Source organism: Gymnoscopelus braueri (genome assembly GCF_963280865.1).
Source record: "Gymnoscopelus braueri genome assembly, chromosome: 11".
In the NCBI taxonomy this organism is placed as follows: domain Eukaryota; kingdom Metazoa; phylum Chordata; class Actinopteri; order Myctophiformes; family Myctophidae; genus Gymnoscopelus; species Gymnoscopelus braueri.
In genome coordinates this window covers 3,016,382-3,029,696 of record NC_137613.1, presented here as the reverse complement: position 1 = coordinate 3,029,696, position 13,315 = coordinate 3,016,382, and the positions used below count along the sequence as shown (strand labels likewise).

At 43.1% G+C, this 13,315-nt stretch overlaps 1 protein-coding gene and 1 pseudogene across 2 annotated transcripts in view; both read right to left on the bottom strand.

Moving 5' to 3' along the window:
- LOC308094999 (NACHT, LRR and PYD domains-containing protein 12-like) overlaps positions 1 to 13,315 on the bottom strand; it is a 518,863-nt gene that overhangs the window by 478,171 nt on the left and 27,377 nt on the right. The window lies entirely within an intron of this gene.
- The window catches only part of LOC308094784 (glucocorticoid-induced transcript 1 protein-like), a 30,008-nt pseudogene that overhangs the window by 3,644 nt on the left and 13,049 nt on the right, over positions 1 to 13,315 (bottom strand). Inside the window, exons 4-6 of the transcript XR_013935112.1 lie at positions 9,487 to 9,576; positions 1,424 to 1,606; positions 90 to 242 (exon numbers count right to left, since the gene is read on the bottom strand). The product of XR_013935112.1 is annotated as a glucocorticoid-induced transcript 1 protein-like (transcript). The remainder of the gene's footprint in view (positions 1 to 89; positions 243 to 1,423; positions 1,607 to 9,486; positions 9,577 to 13,315) is intronic.

Here is a 13,315-nt window from a genome sequence, read left to right as displayed (position 1 = left end):
TGTAGTTATCCGCTGCCTTTGCCAGCTATTTCTTTCATATGTTCCCAGTATATGGTTTAGCGTACGGACCCCTGGACCCCCGGACGCACCTTCAGCTCCTCCTTCTCCCCGTTGTCTCTGATGAAGACCTTCTCCAGCTCGTGGTTGATGCCCTCCATGCTGCTGGGAACCCGTGAGATGGAGGGCTTTGGCACCGTGATGTTGGACAGCGGCATCTGGGCCGACTTAGACATGGAGACCTGCTGTAAAGCAGACACAACATGAGTTAGTATTCACCTTAACATAGCAGCATTCATGTTAATGATTATTATTAGAGATGCACGATATTGAAATTTGACCGATATCCATAATGCAAGGTCAAATCGGTCGATACATGACATATACTATATTTATATTGAGTTCATTGCTGATTCTTTTTAATATAATAATGTTTTAAAATTTGCGTCAATATCTGTGAAATATTGGTGGAAAAAAATCTGGTTTTTTTTTACATCGGTTCGATACCGATATTGCATTTTTTATGAAATATCGTCCGATATTGATATGCTACCGATAATGTCGTGCATCACTAATTATTATCATAATCATTTGTATGCTAATCCTTTGTGGTATACTTTCGTAGGGAAGGGCAGCATTTATTGGGTTAAGTGTCTTGCTCAGGGACACTTTGACACAGACACGGGAGGTGAACCAGGGACCTTCTGGTAGGCATACATGTTAGCATAGTAACAATGCTGCCTGAATGCTGCACTTTCCTAGCCCGGTTACAGTCGAATCTGCCATTGCAAAAAAAAAAATTTGTCTGGCTACGCCTGTATTCATGAAATAATGAATGATTCTTGACTGTTTAATGCGACCTTAAGTTAGAAGTTATGACTATGTTGAGGTTATCACACTGAGATTAGCATACTGCTTAATTAACCACTTGAACCCCAGCATCCATATTTTGGGGGGGAACATCAGCCAAAAAAAGCCCACAGTATGACACATTGAGAGCTTGTAGAACTGTACATGGTTGGAAGAAATGTACATGGAGAGCGGAAAAGTAAAGTCGCAACTCACGTACGTTTTTACCAAGACCAGAGGTAAGCCTCCTGTTTCCTTAGCGTGAGGCAGCTTGATGTACAAGTACACCCCCTGGACATGACGCAAGTATGTCACAGGGACTTACCCCAATCCCAACCCTTGATGCTGAGTGCCAAGCAGGGAGGAATTGGGTCCCATTATTAGAGTCTTTGGTAAGAGGGATCGAACCCCGACCTCCCCAGTCTCAGGGCAGACACTCTAACCACAAGGCCACTGAGCTGGTCACAACCAGAGGGGTTAGTCTGATCAAGGGGTTAAAATGATCAAATACAGATGTGTGACTGTTTCCCCCAAAAAAAACATCTCTAGAACTCTGTAGTGGGAGATGATGTCCCACCTGAACGTGGTTCACACTGGAGGAGAAGTTGTTGTTGTTGTTGTTGGTGGTGGTGTTGTTGGGGAGGGTGGGTGTAGGTGAGGGGTCCGTACTGCAGGGGGGACAGACGCTCCTTGTTGTCTTTACTGTGACGTCCTCTCCCTGCTTGCTGCGCTGCAGCTGCTGCCTGAGCCTGGAGATCTGCTGGGAGAGAAGAGAGAGAAACATCATGTTACTATAATGATCCTCATACCAGGAGCCTGGAGATCTGCTGGAGAGAGAGAGAGAAAATCATGTTACTATAATGATCCCTCATACCAGGAGCCTGGAGATCTGCTGGAGAGAGAGAAACATCATGTTACTATAATGATCCTCATACCAGGAGCCTGGAGATCTGCTGGAGAGAGAGAGAAACATCATGTACTATTAACTGATTCATCATACCAGGAGCCTGGAGATCTACTGGAGAGAGAGAGAAACATCATGTTACTATAATGATCCTCATACCAGGAGCCTGGAGATCTGCTGGAGAGAGAGAGAACAAGCGTGTTGCTTAATTACTAAGGACTCAGACTCTGTTTTGGCACAACCAAATATAAATTAGGCCTGTGTGTGTGTGTGTGTGTGTGTGTGTGTGTGTGTGTGTGTGTGTGTGTGTGTGTGTGTGTGTGTGTGTGTGTGTGTGTGTGTGTGTGTGTGTGTGTGTGTGTGTGTGTGTGTGTGTTCAATTCTAGTGTACGCATTACAAATACCCACAAATGGAAATAAAGTGCTTGAATTTGATGGCTTTGCTGTGTCCTGGTCTAACCACTGGGTGTCACTGTTCCCTAAGGAGTTGTATGGTGTACTACTTCCCTGTAGTTCCATGTGGAGGGCAAAGACCTGGAGGAAACAGCCACTAACTCACTGTTCTATTCACCCGTTTCTTGGCTGGTGTGTTTTCCACTTCCTGTCGGATTTCATTGGATATCATTAGTCATCTGACCGGTTTCATTGGATTTCATTGGATCAAAAGACAGGAAGTGGAACACCGTGAAAAGCCTAGGAAACAGGTGGATAGTCCAATAATAATCAATGTGGGGGTCCTTGACATAAACATGTTGAGAAACCACTGAACTAAGACGGCAAGTAACATCATACAGGGTCAATTAGGATTATTATTATTATTATTTTGTAGATACAGATAACGGCTATGGTATTTGAATGGCACTCCTCTATTCTTGTATCACTTCTTGGCCTCTCTGTTGCTTGTTTTTATTTTTCAAAAATAGCAGATCTACAAGCTCGTAGCGCAGCACTCGCCACCACCACTTTGAGAACGAATGGCTTAAGTTGTAATTGTAAATGGGAAAGTGTTTTGGAGTTATGCTGGAAAGAGAACTAATATAAGCACGTGAACACAAACATGTTCAGACATAATCCCTTCCTGTTCATGCAATCTCAGTCTGATTTATAGGCCAATCTATAGCATTTAGCAGAGACTCTGATCCAGAGTGACTTATAATAAGCTAGATATACCATCAAATACTCAGTAAGCTAGGAACCTAATAGCATCTGTCTAAAGTTTTAAACAATATACATTGAAACAATAGGATACCAGGTAAACAATGAACCTAGGATCCGTTTAAATAACACACTAACATCTAAATTGCATTTTAAATACAGTGTGGTCAAGAAAAAACTATTTACTTTAAAAATAAATCACACCCCAGTGTGAAGTGGGCGGTGTGTGGTCATCGTAGTGGTCATTGACCATTACAGTGATGGAAGTTGTGTCTCACTAGCCAATCACAGCATGTGGAATTGGAGCACTATGTCACTGTTGTTATTTAACACATCCACCGCCAAGGGCTAATCTCATAATGTACTCACCAGTGCCAAGGTTTTATTGTTGTTTTTTGTTTTTTTCAGGTCGCCATAGGCCCCGTTAAAATCCTTTAGATTGCCCGATCCACTGTTTGTAAACAACGGGCACATGTCCTGGTGTCTACTCGTCGAGACCGCGTGTCAAACGGAGCCGCCATGTTTGAGTTCTGATCGTTTATGTTAACATGGGAAATGCGAGGATGAAAAACTACATGTCCTGTACAGGTTTTACAGGGCTTTTTGTGTACGACTTAGAATGAAGGCAGACGGAAACAAAAAACGTGATCGCACTTCCGGTCGATTTCGGGTGGTGTTACACTGAAAATGGTCCCCCTGGAAAATTGAAAAAAAAAAAAAATCGAAAAAAAGGAAAAAGCACCACAGCCCGTAGGCTACGGGATCGGCGCTTAACCGTTGGATTTAACGGCCCGTAGAACTACGGGCCCGGCGGTCAATGTGTGGTCATCACGGTGATGGAAGCTCACTTAAAGAAAAGTAATATTGTGGACCAACACCCCTAACTTAAAATGTGTTTTTTTTAAGTGCATAGTCCTATTTATAGGGCTATGCACAATTGTCATGTTTCACTAGCCAAACACAGTCCTGAATAGACTGTGATTGGCCAATCACGGTGCAGGGTTAGGGGGGTACACTGGTGGCCAATCACAGCGCAGGATTGGGGGGTGCAAATATCCAAACCTCACATATAGGGGGCGGTTTCACCGCCCCAAAAAACACATTAATGTGTTTTTTTTTAAGTGCATAGTCCTATTTATAGGGCTATGCACATGTGTCATGTGTTTCACTAGCCAATCACAGTCCTGAATAGAGTCAGCCACTAAAGTCAGCCAATCATATTACAGCTAGTGGTCATCACAGTGATGGAAGCTCACTTAAAGAAAAGTATAGATTTATTTGCATTGAATGTGTAGGGGTTAGGGGTGTACAATGGTGGCCAATCACGGTGCAGGGTTAGGGGGTACAATGGTGGCCAATCACAGTGCAGCGAATGTCGATGTAGATTTGCATTGAATGTGTAGGGGTTAGGGGTGTACAATGGTGGCCAATCACGGTGCAGGGGTTAGGGGGGTACAATGGTGGCCAATCACAGTGCAGCGAATGTCGATGTCCAAACCTCCCATATAAGGGCGGTTACACCACCCAAAAATAACAAAGAAAAGAGAGTGCATGTTGGTCATAATTAGGTCAGTTGCAGCATTAATTGATCAGAAGGTGGCTGACTATCAGCCCTTTACATCTGTAATGGTATTCAGTAGATGTGACACTAGGGCTGTCACCATTATAAATATAAGTTGACGATTAACATATTTAGTCATTTTTATACGAGTCAAAAAAAGCTGAAATAGCAGATCTACAAGCTTACAACGCTTGTAGATTGTTTTAATATATTTGAAAATGTGGGACAATTTTTCAACATGGAAACGATGACGACGATTATGCAAAGATAATTGCGATAATGACAGACAGACAGACAGACAGACAGACAGACAGACAGACAGACAGACAGACAGACAGACAGCTGTCTCTGGTTCACCGTGGAATGAGGGGAAGTGAGACAGGATGAGAGAGAGACGGAGAGACGGACAGATAGAAACTGACAGAAAGGGTGTGTGTGTGTGTGTGTGTGTGTGTGTGTGTGTGTGTGTGTGTGTGTGTGTGTGTGTGTGTGTGTGTGTGTGTGTGTGTGTGTGTGTGTGTGTGTGTGTGCAGGATACCACTCCTCTACTGTGTCCCAGTGGGCCAAGAACATGTCCACACATGTCCCCCACTGTGTGTGTGTGTGTGTGTGTGTGTGTGTGTGTGTGTGTGTGTGTGTGTGTGTGTGTGTGTGTGTGTGTGTGTGTGTGTGTGTGTGTGTGTGTGTGTGTGTGTGTGTGTGTGCATTAATAATTGTTAGTGGAGTGAAAAGTACAATATTTTCCTCTGAGATGTATGAGATGCAGTGAATTAGGAAATATGGACACACTCATGTAAAAGTATACGTCAAAAATTGTACAGTACTTGAGTAAATGTACTTTATAGCTACTTGCTACCACTGGGTGTGAGCTGGTTACTGGACCAGCGGATCCAGAACATGTCCCTTTTTGAGCCCCTTTCAGCCCCTTTTTGACTATGCTAGCTCCTCTTGGTACTCCAACACCTCAGTGTCACTGCAGACTAAGCTTCAAACCTCCCAAAACAAACTGATCCGACTACTTCTCGGACTGGGGCCCATGACCCACCTCTCTCCCACTCACTTTGCCAGCCTAGGCTGGCTCAGGGTGGAAGACAGGGTTAAACAACTAAAAATGGGTCTGGTCTTCAAAATTGTAAATGCAGATTTGCCCGATATGCCCCCTATACCCGCATATCTGTATAAATACCTCGAAAAAGTTAGTGACACCCACAGCCACGAAACTAGAGGGAGCGTAAACAACAATCTGGTACCACCCTCCCATAAAACAAACATGGGCAAATTCTCCTTCTATAGCACAGCCACCAAGGAATGGAATAGTCTAACCCCATCCCTCAAAAAATGCAGTTCCCTGGGCTCATTCAAAACAGCCCTAAAAACCCATCTTTCTGGAGGCCGAAAGAGGAGCTAGTACCAGTTTCCCTGTAGACAGACGACCCCCCCCCCTCCTCTTTTTGTACATATTTTGTATTTCCTCATGCTTTTTTTGTATATCATTTTTATTTTTCCATGCTTCCCCCCCCTTTTTTTTGTACATATATTTTTTAAATGCTTTTTTTGTACATAGTGGTATATTTTCTGTATTATCTGTATTTTCATGTTGATTTTTGAACTGTTTGGTTGCTACTATATATGTCTATGAAATTAACTCAAGGACCCCAACGGAAACAAGTCCGCAAGGACTTTTTTGGCCGGACCTTTTAGACAAAAGCATTATAAATGTAACTGTGTTGTTTTACATTCTTTTGCCTAATAAAAATTTCAATCAATCAATCAATCCATACAAGTCCATACAAGTCCACACATGTCCCCCAGTCACTGTGCTGTGTGACGCACAAAACCTGCACCTTGCACTCCAAGTATGCTCATTATAACCCATTCTATACAGGAACGCATAAAAGTTGCTTGTAAATATTGGTAAACCTACCTGCAAGTAGGTTTAAATATTGTAAACCTACCTGCAAGTAGGTTTAAATATTGTAAACCTACCTGCAAGTAGGTTTAAATATTGTAAACCTACCTGCAAGTAGGTTTAAATATTGTAAACCTACCTGCAAGTTGCTGGTTGTGTTTTTTTATGGTCTTGTGTAGTTGCTTATTTGAGCTTTGGGTTTCAGATATAATCCAAATATTAAAAAAAAAATTCAAGATGTTTTGAAAATAGCAGATCTATGTGTATATATATATATGTTTTTGTGTGTATATATACACTGCTCAAAAAAATAAAGGGAACACTTTGATCCTCCTTTGATCCTTTTGAGCAGTTTTCGTTAACTGTGTACATAATGCTAACGAAAACTGCTCAAAAGAATTAAGGGATCAAAGTGTTTTTTTGAGCAGTTTATATTTTTTCTTCTCTTGGGCTTGTTGTTCTCACAGACAGGGTTGATCGTTTCTCTCTACAAACTCCAGCAACACTGCACCTTGCACCCAGGGGACTCCCCTCTTTATTTGGTGTTTGGCCCAGGTTTTTGGTTGTGACCCAAAAGAGACATTTGATGTTGGGGGGCGGCCATAGCTGAGTGGTTAGTGAGCCCGCCTAGGGAGCCAGAGGCCCTGGTTGCCCCAGGTACGATTCCAGGCCAGGCCAGCATATGTGTTGATGAAATTAAATTTGTCCCTGAGCAAGACTCTTAACCCCTAATTGCTCACAGGCCCTCATTGGAAACAAGCCCGCAAGGACTTTCATGAACGTCCTGTTAAAAGGAATTATCATTATCATGTCTTCCCGCGACCAAAACCTGTGAGTTGTTGTGAGCTTGTAGATCTGCTATTTTTTTAATGTATTTTTTAATAGAATTTAGATTTTTTTTATGAATAATTGTGAGAAAACAAAAACAAAAAAATTAATTGAAAATCTTTTGAAATATATATACATATTTTTTTAATGAGAAGTAAAAAAAACAATATTTGCTTGCGAGTCACAACCCATAAAAATGGGTCCCACTGACCTCAAAACCACACCCACCTGGGCACGAAACACCTGGGAAAGAGAGAGTCCAGCGCGTTGCACCCAGCCCTGTCCTGTCCTGTTCTCTCCAGAGTGTCTTTACTATAGCAACACAACAGCAGGTCAAACAAACACTTATCAAAGACAGCTCTGTCTCCACCGGCTGACACACGATCTGCTGTCTTTACACAGTGGAACCTGTTGATGCTCAACCTGAGAGCTTTGGTTTCACCGTTCACTTCTCAGCCTATGTTACGTTACATCCTGTATCAGCACTGGTTCTCAACCAGTGGTCCAGGCCGGGGTCCTTGTTTTTTTAAGCAAACATTTTTAACTCAAATCTTTTCTTCTGGTGGGTCCCGACTCCTCGCACAAAACAATTTCAGATGGGGGGTCCCGGGGCCAAATACATATCAATTTGGGGGTCCTTGGCATTAAAACGTTTGAGAACCACTGCTGTATTAGGTAGAGATGTACCGATACCATTTCTTCCTTCCTGATACCATAACTTGCGTATCCGGTCGATACAGAGTACCGATACGATACCAGTGTGTAAAAAAAAACTAGGACAAGTGGCTAGAAGTAAAAGTATTGAAAATTGGAAATACTCAAGTAAAGTAAAACTACCTCAAAATAGTACTTGAGTAAATGTAATTAGTAGTAGTTACTTTCCCCCACTGGTGTGTGTTTGTGTGTGTGTGTGTGTGTGTGTGTGTGTGTGTGTGTGTGTGTGTGTGTGTGTGTGTGTGGTTATTGTTCCATGTCTTCCTGCAGCACAGAGAGGCTCCAGCCACAGCGTCAGAAGGCGAGGCCCATAAATTGCGGGCGGCTTAATGGCCGTCACAGAGAGAGAGAGAGAGAGAGAGAGAGAGAGAGAGAGAGAGAGAGAGAGAGAGAGAGAGAGAGAGAGAGAGAGAGAGAGAGAGAGAGAGGTTATGGAGGCAGATAGCAGTGTTATCTACCACCTCCCTGCAGGAGCAGCACACCACCAGGGTGGAGCTGAGAGAGAGAGATAAGGAGGAGGAGGAGGAAGAGGAGGAGGAAGAGGAGGAGGCGGCGGCCAGGGTGCAGCCTTCTGTCTGTTTGTCTGTCTGTCTGAATTCATTCTACTGCTGCTACCAGAATGTGGAATGCCCTACAGACAGCCATCAGTGTGACTCCCGTCTCTCCCCTCCTTCAAAACCACCATAAAAGATCACCTGTGTCTGCAATATGCACCTGGACCTAGACAAGACTTCTAGCTTGACAAAAGAAATGACCCCCCCCCCCCCCCCCCACAGTTTTTCTGTAAATATAAAGACACCCCAGAAATGAGGGGTGGAAAATATAATCGATTCAGAAATTAATCACGATTCGGACATGGACCATTATGAATCGATCATAAAAAATAAATAAATAAATAAATAAATAAATACATAAATACATAAATAAATAAATAAATAAATAAATAAATAAATAAATAAATAAATAAATAAAATATACATATATATTTTTTCATCATATTGCTAATTGCACAGAGCAGCAGCCATATTTTGGTTGGTTATCAGAATATTGAGAAGCCTTTGTTATTTATAAGTCAGTATTATTTTACAAAAAAGGACTTGTTTATTTTCTTGTTGGTTTTCTGCAATAATTGCAGAAAACAACAATTATTGTTGATGTTGGCAAATATAACCTTCCAGCTGACAGTGACACATCTCTTCCATTAGTTTTTATTATAAATAAAAGATAATGGAAGTCAATTAATCGCAATAATCGCAATTTAATTGAATCGTAGCCCTCTGAATGGAATTGAATCGTCAGGTACCAATTTCCACCCCTACTAGAAATCATCAATACTAGGAGCAGTAAAGTATATGTCTTGATGAATTGAATACACAGGACCACAATGGAAACATGCCCTCAGGGCTTTTTGTGTTATCCTTTTAAGCTTTATTGTATAACTGTGTGTGTGTGTGTGTGTGTGTGTGTGTGTGTGTGTGTGTGTGTGTGTGTGTGTGTGTGTGTGTGTGTGTGTGTGTGTGTGTGTGTGTGTGTGTGTGGGTGTGTGTGTGGGTGTGTGTGTGTGTGTACCTCTTTGAGCTGCTCGGCGCTGCCCCAGGAGGCGGAGCGCTGGTGTGAACTCCTCTGATCCTCCGTCTGTTCAACCCAACATCCAGGAGTCTGGAAGACATGGAGCACATGATAATAAACTACAACTCCCATGAAATACATGAGAATAAACTACAACCTCCAGGAGTCTGGAAGACATGGACCACATGACAATAAACTACAACTCCCATGAAATACATGAGAATAAACTACAACTCCCATGAAATACATGAGAATAAACTACAACTCCCATGAAATACATGAGAATAAACTACAACATCCAGGAGTCTGGAACAAATGGAGCACATGACAATAAACTACAACATACAGGAGTCTGGAACACATGAATCACATGACAATAAACTACAACTCCCATTAAACACATGATAATAAACTACAACACCCATGGACCACATGACAATAAACTACAACACATGATAATAAACTACAACTCCCATGGACCACATGATAATAAACTACAACACCCATGGACCACATGACAATAAACTACAACACATGATAATAAACTACAACTCCCATGGACCACATGATAATAAACTACAACACATGATAATTAACTACAACTCCCATGGACCACATGATAATAAACTACAACTCCAATGGACCACATGACAATAAACTACAACATCCAGGAGTCTGTAACACATGAACCACATGACAATAAACTACAACATCCAGGAGTTGGAACACAATGAAACTAATGAGAATAAACCACACACAAGAATCAGACACAGGCTGCTACAGCTCATCTTGTCCGCAATGACACACACACAGTAAGTGAGTGAAAGCTGAGCTCCGTGTCACAGAGGGAAGGATCCATAGTACGTAATCGTGCTCTCGCTCTCTCCCTCACACACACACACACACACACACACACACACACACACACACACACACACACACACACACACACACACACACACACACACACACACACACACACACACACACACACACACACACACACACACACACACACTACAACAGAGTGTGTCCCTCTCCTCTCTGACACCTAGAGGAAATTGGCTCATGTTAAACGGCCTCCGACTCAAAAGGGGCCCCCTCCTTTCTGTCTCCTGAGCAGGATGAGACAGTGACCCACAGACCAGAACCAGAGAGGATCCACTCACATCTTCACCCTGACAGTTGACATTGGATTTGCTCTGACGTGACCGTGTTCAGACTCAGAGTCACACATGCCTCTGGATGGCAGGGAGGGAGGGAGGGACGGACAGACAGACAGACAGACAGACAGACAGACAGACAGACAGACAGACAGACAGACAGACAGACAGAAACTGCGCTCCGTTCACAAAGAGAACGGGGCGAGGCCGCTGGCTGCATCAATGACACATAACGGCTACAGCATCAACCAACCAGCTGATGAATAAGTCGTCACTGTATGTAAACCAGTGAGATGTAGAAGAGACAAAGTTGGCTCCCTCCCCGTCACCCCCTGCTTCCTATAGCTGTCACAACCCTAGATGATTCATTACCATACACATCATTGTGACCAATGATTTACCTGTGTGTGATAAAGATACCAACTTTACTTTCCCCAAAGCCTGGAGGAACAGAGACACTATAGTCCAACACCTGTCTGTCCTCTGACACTGTCTGTCCCCCTGCCTTCAGTAGGACAGACAGATCCCACCCCACCCGGTGTTAACACATTCAGTGCCAGAGTTTTATTAAAACAGGGTACGGCCCGGATGTAAACAATGGATGCGTGCACGACGATGGATGGTCCAGGCTAACGCCTAGAACAATAACATCTCTCACGCGAGCCGCCATTACGGAGTGATCGCGCGCCGAAAATGGCTCGTTTTCACCACAAAAAAAAGGAGATACACAGGTTTTTCTCAGTGAGATATAATGGGAGCGGACGGAAGCCAGTTTTTTGGGCACGGTGATCCATCTGTCCCTTCCATTTAAGAGGCACCGTGGGTGATGCCAAAGTTGCGCTTGCCCGCCCCTTGTGGAAAAAATAAATAAATAAAAAATCACAAGATTTCCCGTGTTCGGCACTCAACGGCTGCTCTTTGCAAAAACGAGAATTCCCGGTTTTGGCACCCAATGTGTTAAAAGGATCCCTTGCTAATTAGACAAATAGGCCTTAATACATTATAATTGTCCTCTATAACTAAAATGTAAAATTAAAAACACCTTAAATATTTTAGAAATAGTTAATTTTTCACTCAATAGGGACAATGCTCGTCGCAAGTTGATGATGTCATTTGTCCATGTATGGTCTAGCACTATTGAATTTATGGAATGCATGTGAAAAAAAACAAAAACAACGTAATACATCCTAAGGTTAATATGAGCATCAAATCAATATTTAAAATATATTTTTTTGCACATGCATTCCATATGGCTAGACCACACATGGACAAATGACATCATCAACCTGCAACGGGCTTTGTCCCTCTTGAGTAAAAGGTATTTTAAAAAATATATTTAAGAAGGCAATTATAATGTATTAAAGACATATTTGGCTCATTAGCCAGGGATCCTTTTGGACCACCTGCCCTGTATGTGACTCTGTCAATGCACACACACACACACAGATAGACACACACACACACACAGATAGACACACACACACACAGATAGACACACACACACACAGAGCTGCTGTCGGGGAAATTCCAGCTTTTCCGCCGGAGAGAATTTGGCACGTGAAGAATCACCTTTTGGTGAAAGACTCCTTCTCCTCCTCAAGAGGCCAAGGCCAGGTCTCTCCTCACCGTACCCAACACACACACACACACACACACACACACACACACACACACACACACACACACACACACACACACACACACACACACACACACACACACACACACACACACACACACACACACACACACACACACACACACAGGAAGGTGAAGGAAGTAGGCTCAGATTGATTCACTCTGTGCTCTCTGTCACGTTGACAGCAGCGTTACATGCGTTGCGTTGCAGAGCAGCTTGTTGGGTCTGGGTTGCCGAGCAACCAGATGAAAACAGGATGCAGAGTCACGGGGGCGGAGCTACGACTGACTCCCTGCTGTGTGTGGGAGAGCTTTCTGTCAGGTGGAAAACCTCTTACAGTATATCTCCATATTCTAACTTTGTGTTTCTTCCAAAATTAACGCCCTATTTGATCTTATTACAGCGTCACTCAAAAGCATCAAAATGAGCAGATCTACAAGCTGCAATGGGCCATTTTCACTCCTTTTGTGTGACACTCGTATGGATGAAGTAGTAGGGCATTCAGTTATGAAAAAAAACAATGGAGATACAAGGTTTCTCCCTGACAGGGACGGTATTGCTACACACCACACCACCCCACACCACACCACACCACACCACACCACACCACAACACAGATACTGCACAGTCACACTAACACACTATGTTTCTGGTAGTTTCCAAAAACATTCCAGAGTAGAGTTTGTCGGGTTGTCTTTGACACACGGCCAGTCTTAATCCATTAAGACCAGGAACACATGCGTGTCATTTTGAAGATTTCTTTGGCTATTCAAACATAGCAGATCTACAAGCTCATAGTGTGGCACTCGGTGCCACGCTCTGAGCTTGTAGATCTGCTATTTTTTGGAAAAATCGTGGAAAATGTGTGCAAATCTTTGAATATATATATATAATTGGGGTGGAGTGGGCAGCGCTGGCTGCTCGGTGCTCACAGTCACACCTTAGTGCCACTTCAAGAGGCCTGCTTAATAATACACCGTAAACCCACAGAGTCACCGAGGTCATCAGCCGTCTGACGGCCTGGCGG